This window comes from Bufo gargarizans, chromosome 1, assembly GCF_014858855.1.
Source record: "Bufo gargarizans isolate SCDJY-AF-19 chromosome 1, ASM1485885v1, whole genome shotgun sequence".
NCBI lineage: Eukaryota > Metazoa > Chordata > Amphibia > Anura > Bufonidae > Bufo > Bufo gargarizans.
The window spans coordinates 150,901,925-150,914,122 of NC_058080.1; positions in this window are offsets into that span (position 1 = coordinate 150,901,925).

Genomic DNA, 12,198 nt, shown 5'->3' on the forward strand with positions numbered 1-12,198 from the left:
TATTTCAGCCCATTAAAGATTGATCAATTACCTATATAACCAGTAGTAATTCAACATTACTAATACTCAGATGTAATTTAGTATGATATTCCTCAACATCTAAGTATTCCTCTTCCCCCATTAAAACAATGTGATAGAAACATGTTTCCAATCCCATTTCTCTCCCCAGTGGTGGCCGCAGGTGCTCCCGATACTTTTAACCTCAAATCGGAAGTCAGCGTGCCACTTGCGTTCCACGGACCGGAAGCGCGCTCCGGCTCCTCACCAGTACTCCTCCGTCCCGCTCGCCACTACTAGGAGTCCACACTGTACATCCATCCATGTGGCCCCTACGTTGCCTACCATTATACCCATAACATATTTATGTTTCCACCAGCTCGTATTAACTACATTACCAGCATATAATACGCGTTCCACTATGGAACGCACACTTCCGGTCCTCATACTGGAAATGATGTTTGTCCCAGTCCCTCCCTAGCACATGCTTTTTTGGATGATCCACTATATAAGGCCCACTGGTAAGCTTACATACTATGCTATTATGTGTATTACCTGTATATTTGCTTTTAACTACTCCTGATGAAGGGGGGATCTAGTCTTTCCACATGCAACATCTCTCAAGTGCAACTTTTTAAGTGCACAGACTGAATTATACCAGAATTGGACCAGAAGGGGACCACAGGTAATTACAGACATAGTCAATGCAAACAATGTTTAAATTTTTCCTCGTACTCCTCCTACTTGTCCATAACCTCCTGAAATACCCCCACATCCATTCACCCAGCAAGGAACTATTCATCTCTTCGTCCATCTTACCTTCTCATCTGACCGCTTGCACAAACCTGTTTGCCAACATAAAACACTTCCTTCCCAAACACACACAGACACCTCATGCCCTCTCCTATTCTCATCTATTAACACTTTCTCTGCTTCTCCTTACTGCTGGTGATATCTCTCAAAATCCAGGACCCCCTCAGCAAATCCCCATTATCACCTCCATGTCCCACTACAAATCTCCGTCTACAAATTTCTACAACCCCTTAAACCTAATAACCATTCCTCTGACCCCTGTGCCTTTAGTTCCTCTTGCAGGAGCATTATGGAACGCGCGCTCCGTCTGTAACAAACTGTCATACATCCATGAACTGTTCATCTCTCAAAACCTTTCCTTTCTGGGTCTCACAGAGACATGGCTGACACCCTCAGACACCACCTCCCCTGCTGCACTCTCTTATAGTGGATTTCAATTCACTCGCACCCCCCGCCCTGGCTGCAAACATGGTGGAGGAGTTGGTCTTCTCCTATCAGACACCTGCTCCTACAGCCCAACTCCACTGCCACCCTCCATTACGCTCACCTCATTTGAAGTACACTCTGTTCGCATCTACTCTCCCTCCAACCTTCAAGTAGCAGTCATTTACCGCCCCCCAGGCCCAGCCACCATATTTCTTGACCACTTTAACACCTGGCTACTACACTTTCTTTCTGCCGACATCCCCACTATCATCATGGGTGACTTCAACATCCCTATTGACACCTGCCACTCGGCCGCCTCTAAACTCCTGTCGCTCTCTTCCTCCTTCGGCTTATCACAGTGGTCTTCAGCTCCCACCCACAGAGATGGTCACACTCTGGATCTGATCTTTTCCCGCCTCTGCTCCCTATCTAACCTTTCTAATTTGCCTCTCCCCCTATCCGACCACAATCTACTCACCTTCTCTTCATTGGTCTCTTCTGCAGCTCCCCCAGTCCACACACTAGCACACCCCCGCAGGAACCTCAAACAGCTTGACTTTTGCTTGCTTTCTGACTCTCTTCTCCCACTCTCTACCATCTGTTGCCTCCAAGACCCAGAAGCTGCTACCACCCTATATAACACCACATTAAGTACAGCTCTGGACACTGTTGCCCCCCTCACACACAACAAAATCCGGAAAATCAACAGACAACCCTGGCACACCAACCTGACCAAAAAACTCAGACAAGCTTCCAGGGCTGCTGAGCGACAATGGAAGAAATCCCATTCTAAAGATCATTTCACCGCATACAAGCAATCCCTCCTCATATTCAAATCCTCACTCGCTGATGCAAAACAGGCTTACTTCTCATCTCTCATATCTTCCCTGTCCCACAGCCCTAAACAACTTTTTAGAACTTTTAATTCCCTTCTCCGTCCCCCAGCGCCCCCACCCTCTCCTCTCTTCTCACCTGAGGACTTTGCCAAATATTTCAAACAAAAGATAGTCCACATCAGAGAAAGCTTTACTACACAGTCCCCACAGACCCTCTACACAACTGCTCGGTCCTCTTCTCCCAAAACCCACTTCTCTACCATTACAGAAGGTAAACTCTCCACTCTACTCTCCAAATCTCATCTGACCACCTGTGCACTTGACCCAATCCCATCCCACCTCATCCCTAACCTCACTGCAGTGTTTATCCCAGCCCTAACTCATCTCTTCAACCTATCACTAAACTCTGGTGTCTTCCCCTCTGCTTTTAAACATGCTACCATTACACCCATCCTCAAAAAACCTTCACTTGACCCATCTTCCTTGTCCAGTTATCGCCCCATATCACTTCTTCCGTATGCCTCAAAGCTACTTGAGCAACATGTCCATTCAGAACTGTCCTCCCACCTCTCCTCCTGCTCCCTCTTTGACCGCCTACAATCTGGCTTCCGACTCCACCACTCGACCGAGACTGCCCTTACCAAAGTCACCAATGACCTACTCACAGCCAAAACCAAGAAACAATACTCTGTCCTCCTTCTCCTTGACCTGTCCTCTGCCTTCGACACTGCTGACCACTCCCTTCTGTTGCAAACTCTCTCATCTCTTGGCATCACTGACCTGGCCCTCTCCTGGATCACATCATACCTCACAGACCGGACATTCAGCGTCTCCCACTCCCGCACCACCTCTTCGTCTCATTCCCTCTCTGTTGGTGTCCCGCAAGGCTCTGTCCTAGGACCCCTGCTCTTCTCTATCTACACTTTTGGCCTGGGACAGCTCATAGAGTCCTATGGCTTTCAGTATCACTCCTACGCTGATGACACACAAATCTACCTCTCTGGTCCAGACATCACCACCTTACTATCTAGAATCCCACAATGTCTATCTTCTATATCATCCTTCTTCGCCTCTCGCTTTCTTAAACTTAACATGGATAAGACAGAATTCATAATCTTTCCCCCATCTTGTTCAACCCCCCCTACAGACCTATCTATCACGATCAATGGCTGCACACTATCCCCAGTCAACAAAGCCCGCTGCCTTGGAGTGATCTTGGATTCTGCCCTTTCCTTCCGACCGCACATCCAAGCCCTTTCCACCACCTGCCGTCTCCAACTCAAAAACATCTCCCGCATCCGCGCTTTCCTTAACTTTGAATCTGCGAAAATACTTGTACATGCCCTCATTATCTCCCGCCTAGACTACTGCAACATTCTCCTCTGTGGTCTTCCATCTAGCACTCTCGCACCCCTCCAATCTATCCTCAACTCTGCTGCCCGACTAATCCACCTCTCACCCTATTATTCCTCTGCCTCTCCCCTTTGCCAATCCCTTCACTGGCTCCCCATTGCCCAACGAATTCACTTCAAAGTACTTACAAATACATACAAGGCCGTCCATAACCTGTCCCCTCCCTACATCTCTGAGCTAATTTCCCGATACACCCCCACACGCACTCTCCGATCCTCACAAGACCTCCTTCTCTCCTCTCCTCTTATTGCCTCTTCCCACAATCGACTCCAGGATTTCTCCCGTGCATCCCCCATACTCTGGAACTCGCTACCCCAACATATCAGACTCTCACCTACAGTGGAATCCTTCAAATGAAACCTGAAAACCCACCTCTTCAGACAAGCCTACAACCAGTGACCCTGCTGCCTCTATACCGCCATGACCAACTTAACCCGCACCTACTGTGTCCTTCTCCCATACCATGTAGATTGTAAGCCCTCACGGGCAGGGCCCTCTCTCCTTCTGTACCAGTTTGTAACTCATTTTGTTTATGATTAGTGCAATTGTCTGTATTATGTATGTGCACCCCTTATCATATGTACAGCGCTATGGAATGAATGGCGCTTAAATAAAAAAATAAAAAAATAATAATAATCTAGTGTCAACCCCCCGAAACACATTGAGCCCATCTGTGATTTTAAGAAATAAAAAGGAAAGCACTAGAAGTACTGGATACTGCCGTGTTATTCCTACTACACTACAAACAATCCTGGCAGAGGAGGTTGCGTCCTTGGGTGTCTTGAGCTTTATCGCTTGGACCTCCTCCTCAGTGAAGTAAGTTAACTGTTTTGATTTTAAGTGAACTCTTTTGATTTTATGGAATTTACCTTCATAGCAGGATCTTCTACTTTATCTTAGCCGGGCTCTTTTAGGCCTTGTGCATTATCTACTCATTAAGGGCTCTTTCACACCTGCGTTCTTTTCTTCCGGCATAGAGTTCCGTCGGCGGGGCTCTATGCCGGAAGAATCCTGATCAGTTTTATCCTAATGCATTCTGAATGGAGTGAAATCCATTCAGGATGCATCAGGATGTCTTCAGTTGCGGACCGGAACGTTTTTTGGCTGGAGAAAATACCGCAGCATGCTGCGCTTTTTGCTCCGGCCAAAAATCCTGAAGACTTGCCGCAAGGCCGGATCAGGAATTAATGCCCATTGAAAGGCATTGATCCGGATCCGGCCTTAAGCTAAACGTCGTTTCGGAGCATTGCCGGATCCGACGTTTAGCTTTTTCTGAATGGTTACCATGGCTGCCGGGACGCTAAAGTCCTGGCAGCCATGGTAAACTGTAGTGGGGAGTGGGGGAGCAGCATACTTACCGTCCGTGCGGCTCCCGGGCGCTCCAGAGTGACGTCAGGGCGCCCCACGCACATGGATGACGTGATCGCATGGCACATCATCCATGCACATGGGGCGCTCCGACGTCATTCTGGAACGCCCTGGGAGCCGCACGGACGGCAAGTATGCCGCTCCCCCACTCCTACTATGGCAACCAGGACATTAATAGCGTCCTGGCTGCCATAGTAACACTGAAAGCATTTTGTAGACGGATCCGTCTTCAAATGCTTTCAGTACACTTGCGTTTTTCCGGATCAGGCGTGTAATTCCGGCAAGTGGAGTACACGCCGGATCCGGACAACGCAAGTGTGAAAGAGGCCTTATTTCAGTCATTCATCCTTCCACAGTTTTTACTTTATTTATTTATTCATTCATCTAAAAAATATTTTAGTTCCCCCTCATGGATCAGATCTAGTTTGGCACCATTTGGGTGGTTGACTGGGGGGACCAACCACCTAAATGGTGCCAAACTAGATCTGATCCATGAGGGGGAACTAAAATATTTTTGAGATGAATAAATAAATAAATAAAGTAAAAACATTTTTTATCTTCTCAAAAGTAAAAACATTTTTTATCTTCTCTATGTCTGGAGCAAACCAGGCACTGCTCATCACCTGCCCAATACCATCCCCATGGTGAAGCATGGTGGTGGCAGCATCATGCTGTGGGGCTGTTTTCCAACACCTGAGAAAAGGCAGACTGGTTAGGGTTGAGCGAAAACTGAATGTAGTAAAGTACAGAGATATTCTTAATGAAAATCTAATTCAGTGTGCTCTGGACCTCAGACTGTGCAGATGTACCTTCCAACAAGACAATGACCCTAAGTCATAATTCCTTCTTTCCCCCTCCACCTTTTCTTATCATACATTCACTCCACACACAGCACAACATTTGCCCACACTTTGCCCCACTTCCCATTCTCTTTCCCACTTCCAACATGGCAGCATTATCTTCAGCAAGACTCCATTGGGATCCCCATACAGCTGTACTCACTAAAGCGCCTGAGATCTCATGAGACCATGCAGGATTTTGCGCGCTCCAGCCCCAGTCACGCCCATATAGATGCCGCTCCTGGCGCCTTTCCTCCACATGCCTCCAAACCTTCCCTCCAGCGCTCACACGCTGTGCCACGGGGAGCACCTTGTTTACCTCTTCAACCTACTGGTAAGCCTCCTCTGCCAGCATTGGGGCTGCTGCCCTCATTTACTGCTTGACCACTCCATTATGTGATACCCTTAAGCCACCACCACACTATTATTTTTGTATATTCTCCACTGCATAGTCTTCACCATGCCCTACCATATATTTGTCTGCAACTTGCTCCACCACATAGCTTCCAACATATTGTCTCTCATGTATTGCCAGGATATAACTTATTCTTTGTAGACTTTATGATACCCCTCAACCACCATGTTCCAACATATTATTTCCAACAGAAGGTTTACTACAGCTTACCACCATGCCTCAGTATATATTTGTTAGCATGTTATCTATTATATATCAACTTTACCATTATGTACTCTATAGACTCCTTTTGCCCCTTATATTGGAACCAATACAATATAACTGCTCCACCTAGGACTCTAGCTTTGGACATCTATTACAGCTCTAACATTGGCCACAGTCTTATCACGTTTTATACAGGCCACACCTGTTGTCATACCTCCCCTCAATTTTCCTGCTGATACATTAGTATTTATTCTTTATATTGGATCTATTTACCTTATCTCCAACCCCCTTCCCTTATCACTAATGAGTTCTTCTTTTCTTTTAGTGACTCTTGTGACCAAGGTCCGTCTGTGACCGAAACGTCAAGAAAAACAGTCACAATTTAATTATTTGCAATCGGTCCTTTTTTTTTTGCTTCTCATTTGGAGGATTTGTCAAAAAAATCGAATAAAAATAACTTTACTTTGCTATAACCCTTGAGTGTGCGGTGGTTCTCTCTTTATTATGTTTGGAAATTATACACTCACAATACAAATGTGTTTAAAAAAATATTTTAATTACACATTACGGAATAGACTACTTTACATAAATATTTTATATTGATATAGTCACGATTAGGGTAATATTGCTTGACATCATATTTTTTAACATCTGAAAACACAAATAAATTTCTGCATATAAATAACAAAAAATATGCAACAGAAAATAAAAAAATAGAGTATGACATTTTAATATCCGTCACAAAAATAAGCAATAAAGCCATAAACTAAAATGGAATTTGTGAATAAAAAGCTCCAGAGGTACTACTTGCACCCCAATGACACCTCCTGCCACGTTCAGTGTTTTCATAGGGACAATACACCTAAAACAAGCACATCTTTCATTTTCTTGCCTATGCTGGATTCTCAGTGGTGGCTATGAGGACCTATGATAATGCTGAGTGGTCAGGACATAGAAGATTGATGGTGTCCTGCTGGAGCTCTGTAGGTTCAGCACTGATTTCCTGTGATGGAGCCAAACAAAACAGTTTATTGGTTGGGGTGCTGGGTGTCAGATCTCTGGCGATCAGCTAGTGTTGATTTATCCTGAGGACAGGACATCACGTAAAAAAGGATAAGCAAGTCCTTTAAGAGGCTTCACTTACAAATTATGTGCAAAATAATAGCAGTCTAACATCACTAATGTGTTTAATTACAGTTTTTGGCTGAAAAGATGATACAACATGGGAAAAAATGCATGATTAGGTGTAGAGGGGTAATGGGCAACCAACAGTCATGACATGCACGCTGCTCATTGGGTCTAATTGATGCATTTCATGAAAGGGGGTGTTCAAATTAATGGCAGTGTGCAGTTCAATTAGTGAGGTCATACATTCTCTGAAGAAACAGAGTATGGCCCTTATTTAAAGGAGGGCAGCAAATGTTCTACCTGCTGGTTTTAGCGCTTGCAGAGTGAGTAAAATGGGTTGTTCCACACATTGTACCGAAGAAGTAAGAACTTTGATCAAGAAGTTGATTGGAGAGGGGAAAACATAAAAAAGTGCAAAAAATAATTGGCTGCTAAGCTAAAATGATCTCCAATGCTATAAAATGGTAAACAAAACCCAAAACATGTTGTAGGAAAAGAAATACTACCATCCGTGTAGATCATAGACAAACAAGAATGGCAAAGAAGCATCCAATGATCAGCTCCAGGGAAATCAAAGAAGATCTTCAGTTACCTGTGAGTACTGCAACAATCAGAAGACGCCTACGCGTCGTGGAGCCAACAGCCAAAGACATGTTGAAAAGGTTACAGTTTGCCAAAGAACACATTGATTGGCCTAAGGAGAAGAGGCACAACCTTCTCTGGACAGATGAGAGCAGGATTGTTCTTATTGGGTTTAAAGGCCGCAGACAGTTTGTGAGACGACTCAAACACTGAATTTAAGCCGCAGTTCACTATGAAGACTGTAAAACATGGAGGTGCAAGCATAATGTTTTGGGGATGTTTCTCATACTCGGGAGTCAGGCCCGTTTATCGCATACCAGGCCCATGGACCAGTTTGAATATATTAAAATACTGGAAGAGGGCATGTTGCCTTATAGTGAAGAAGAAATGTCCTTGAAATGGGTGTTTCAGCAGGGCAAATACCCTAAACACACCAGCAAGTGGGCAACATCCTGGTTCCAGACCAACAAGATTGATGTTATGAAGTGGTCAGACCCCAATCCGATTTAGAATTTGTGGAGTGACATAAAAATGCTGTCTTTGATGCCAAACCCAAGAATGCAGAAGAACTGTGGAATGTAGTACAAGGTGTCAGATGTTAGTTGTCTCCATGCCACACAGATGTAAAGCAGTCATCAGAAATAAAGGTTATTCAACTAAATATTAGTTCAGTTATTAACAGAAAAGCTAAATCTGTAAACACATTTTAGTTTAGAGTAGAAATATTCGAGTTTGTAACTGAAACTGCAAATACTCTTTTTTGAACAGCGTATTATTCATCTTCATTTTCAGTTTCATTTGGAATTGAATGCTCAGCGCTCCCAGTGCCTTTGTGTATACGGAAATAAATGCTATTATGAGGAATGAGCTTCTTCTGAGTTGTTTTAAGCACACTGCTATTATTTTGCACATAACTGTATATACGTTTTTTGATTTTCACTTAAAAAGGGTTGTCAAGAATTACAGAAACAGCGCCACATCTGTCCAGTTGTCCATGGCCTGTCTGGTATTCCAGTCAAACACAAATTCATGTAAATGGATTTGAGCAGAAATATTAGACACAGCCCATGGAAAAAGAAAATGTGATTAAGCACATCCTGAGAAAGTAAAATAAATGGACAAGTGCACATAGGCGTGACCGCAATGCAAGAGCAAGCAAGTGCAAATATGCATCAGGTCCATGCAGACGGTAACATGTGCAGATGTGTCATATTTTTGTTTAAAATTCCATTACAGATGGTTCCCTATACAAGATTGTACTTCCCTACCTCTCTTGGATTTAGGCCTACAAGGTGAGCTCAGGATAGACAGGCACCAGCCAGTAGCAGACTGGGAACTTAAAGTAGCCCTGAAAAAAAAAAAACTAAAAGTGGCCCCAGTTGTAGGTGAGACCAAACTGACAACAGATATGGGTGGGGCCAGCAATACTGTAGTGCATCACAAAATACCGCCCCAGCAGAACCAAATATCATAGTGCAGCATAAAATACTGCCCTATAAACCTACTGAAGACAGCGAATTATTTGAACTCAGGAGAGCACCTGCGGCTGCTGGCCAGGTGGATAAGTGCCTGATGCTCCTAGCACTAAATAATGCTTAGAGCATCAGATCATAATGTACCCGGCTGGCGGAAGTGACATTTCCCTGTAGGGTCTATGGCCAGTCCGCTGCTGGAACTAGCTAATTAAAAACTGCAGTGCACGACCAAGATGTGAAGTCAATGGTCAGGTGCCTGCTGCTGTAGTTGCAATGTAAAGATGCACCACACTATGGACGGGTGACGTGATTTCTGTAAAAACAACAGTATTTTTTTTTCTAATTATTGACAACCCCTTTTAAGCAATGCCTCCCATTTTCATTACATTTTGGGATCTGCTGTTTGAAGGGGAACCTATCCTATGATGGTCTTTTTCAACTGCATCTAGCAGCTTTGTTCTTTTATAGTGCTTGTAAACACATATAGAACCAATAGGATATTGGTAACTATAAGCAGCAAAGTCAAAAAGTGAAATTATCCATGCAGCTTACAAAAGAAACTAATAGCAGCTTTAATAACCATTCAGAATTTCAGGAACACCCGCAAGCTATGCACAGCAGGGGGGCACTACACAACATTGACGCTTACCTTACTACAGCCAGCTCAGTGCGGTAACTGACCTTATGTGACGGTATAATCCCTAAATGTATCTACCACGGAGGATTGTTATAAAAGAATCAGTGTTCATTCTGAAAACCACAGTGTTGGAAGCACTTCAGGAGAACCCTATGGCTCTTAGACCTGGCTCACATGTAAAGATCTGGGATTCCCACAGACATACAAAAGTACAGACTCTATCCTGGCCGCACTAAAGAACTTCATACTCTTATAATGAGATCTGAGATTTCTTTTAAAGAGGTTGTCCCATGAAAGAAAGTGCTAATTCAATTATTTCTTAAGCATTCATCTTCAGCTGCAGGATGCAGAAAATTGGAAAAAAAAGCGCATATGTCAAACCACTTCCTGTGACCATTTCTACCTCTTTGGGAGATTTTACAAGAAAAGTGTGTAACGGGACAACCCCTTTAATCACAGTGTGCTGAACCACACTTCTCTGTCTAGAAGCCTTTGCTAAAGGAAGACAAGCTTTATCTTCCTCCCCACTTTTCCATCCCAGTAAAAAGAGAGATGAGAAATGTAATCTGTAAACCTAACATGTGGACTACGGTGAATTTCTTAAAGTGTACCTAACATTTCAGTTTATTTTTAATATTATGTAGGGACAAGGATACGGTAAACATTTTTGTAATATAATTTATAAAGGAAAGATGTTAACTTTTACTAGAAGTCAGAGTACTCAAACACTCTGAGCGTTGCTAAGGAGAGCTTGGCTTCAGCATCTGCGGATGCTGAAGACGCCTATGTGTAACATACAGGCTTCTCAGCCTGCCTCTTATCTCAGTGCCCCAGTCCCTGCCTTACTATATGTGCTGCAGTGATCTCTGCCTGTGTGTTCTTGCTTATATGACTTGCTGCCAGTGGTCTGACAGCTCTGCTCCTTTATCGCTTCTCTGTTAGTTACTGAGCGCAAGGAAAAGAGAGAACGGGACTGCTAGCACTTAGTAGATGCTGAAGGACTCAACTTAGGCTACTTTCACACTTGCGTTCGGAGCGGATCCGTCTGGTGTCTGCACAGACGGATCCGCACCTATAATGCAAACGCTTAGATCCGTTCAGAACGGATCCGTTTGCATTACCATGAACAAAAAAACAAAAAAAATTTTTTGTTCATGATAGTGCAAACGGATCCGTTTTGACTTTACATTGAAAGTCAATGGGGGGCGGATCCGTTTGAAAATTGAGCCATACTGTGTCAACTTCAAACGGATCCGTCCCCATTGACTTACATGTAAGTCTGGACGGATCCGTTTGCCTCCGCACGGCCAGGCAGACACCCGAAAGTTGCTTGCAGCGTTCGGGTGTCCGCCTGCTGAGCGGAGCGGAGGACAAACGGTGCCAGACTGATGCATTCTGAGCGGATCCGCATCCACTCAGAATGCATTAGGGCTGGACGGATCCGTTCGGGGCCGCTTGTGAGAGCCTTCAAACGGAACTCACAAGCGGAGCTCCGAACGCAAGTGTGAAAGTAGCCTAAGCAACACTCAGAGCTTTGCTAGGAAGACTCTTTAAATCCTGTTTTATTATTATTTATGTTTTGTTATTATTTATTTTTTCTACTACAAAGAACCATCTTTCCCTAATAAATTATATTACAAAACTGTTTTACATTCCTATCCCTACATAATATTAAATTGAAATGATAGGTACATTAACTACAGAATATGTCACCATCAATGGGGTTACCACTCTACTTCATTTACAGTGGGATGCGAAAGTTTGGGCAACCTTGTTAATCGTCATGATTTTCCTCTATAAATCGTTGGTTGTTACGATAAAAAATGTCAGTTAAATATATCATATAGGAGACACACACAGTGATATTTGAGAAGTGAAATGAAGTTTATTGGATTTACAGAAAGTGTGCTATAATTGTTTAAACAAAATTAGGCAGGTGCATAAATTTGGGCACCACAAAAAAGAAATTAAATCAATATTTAGTAGATCCTCCTTTTGCAGAAATTACAGCCTCTAAACGCTTCCTGTAGGTTCGAGTGAGGGTCTGTATTCTGGTTGAAAGTAT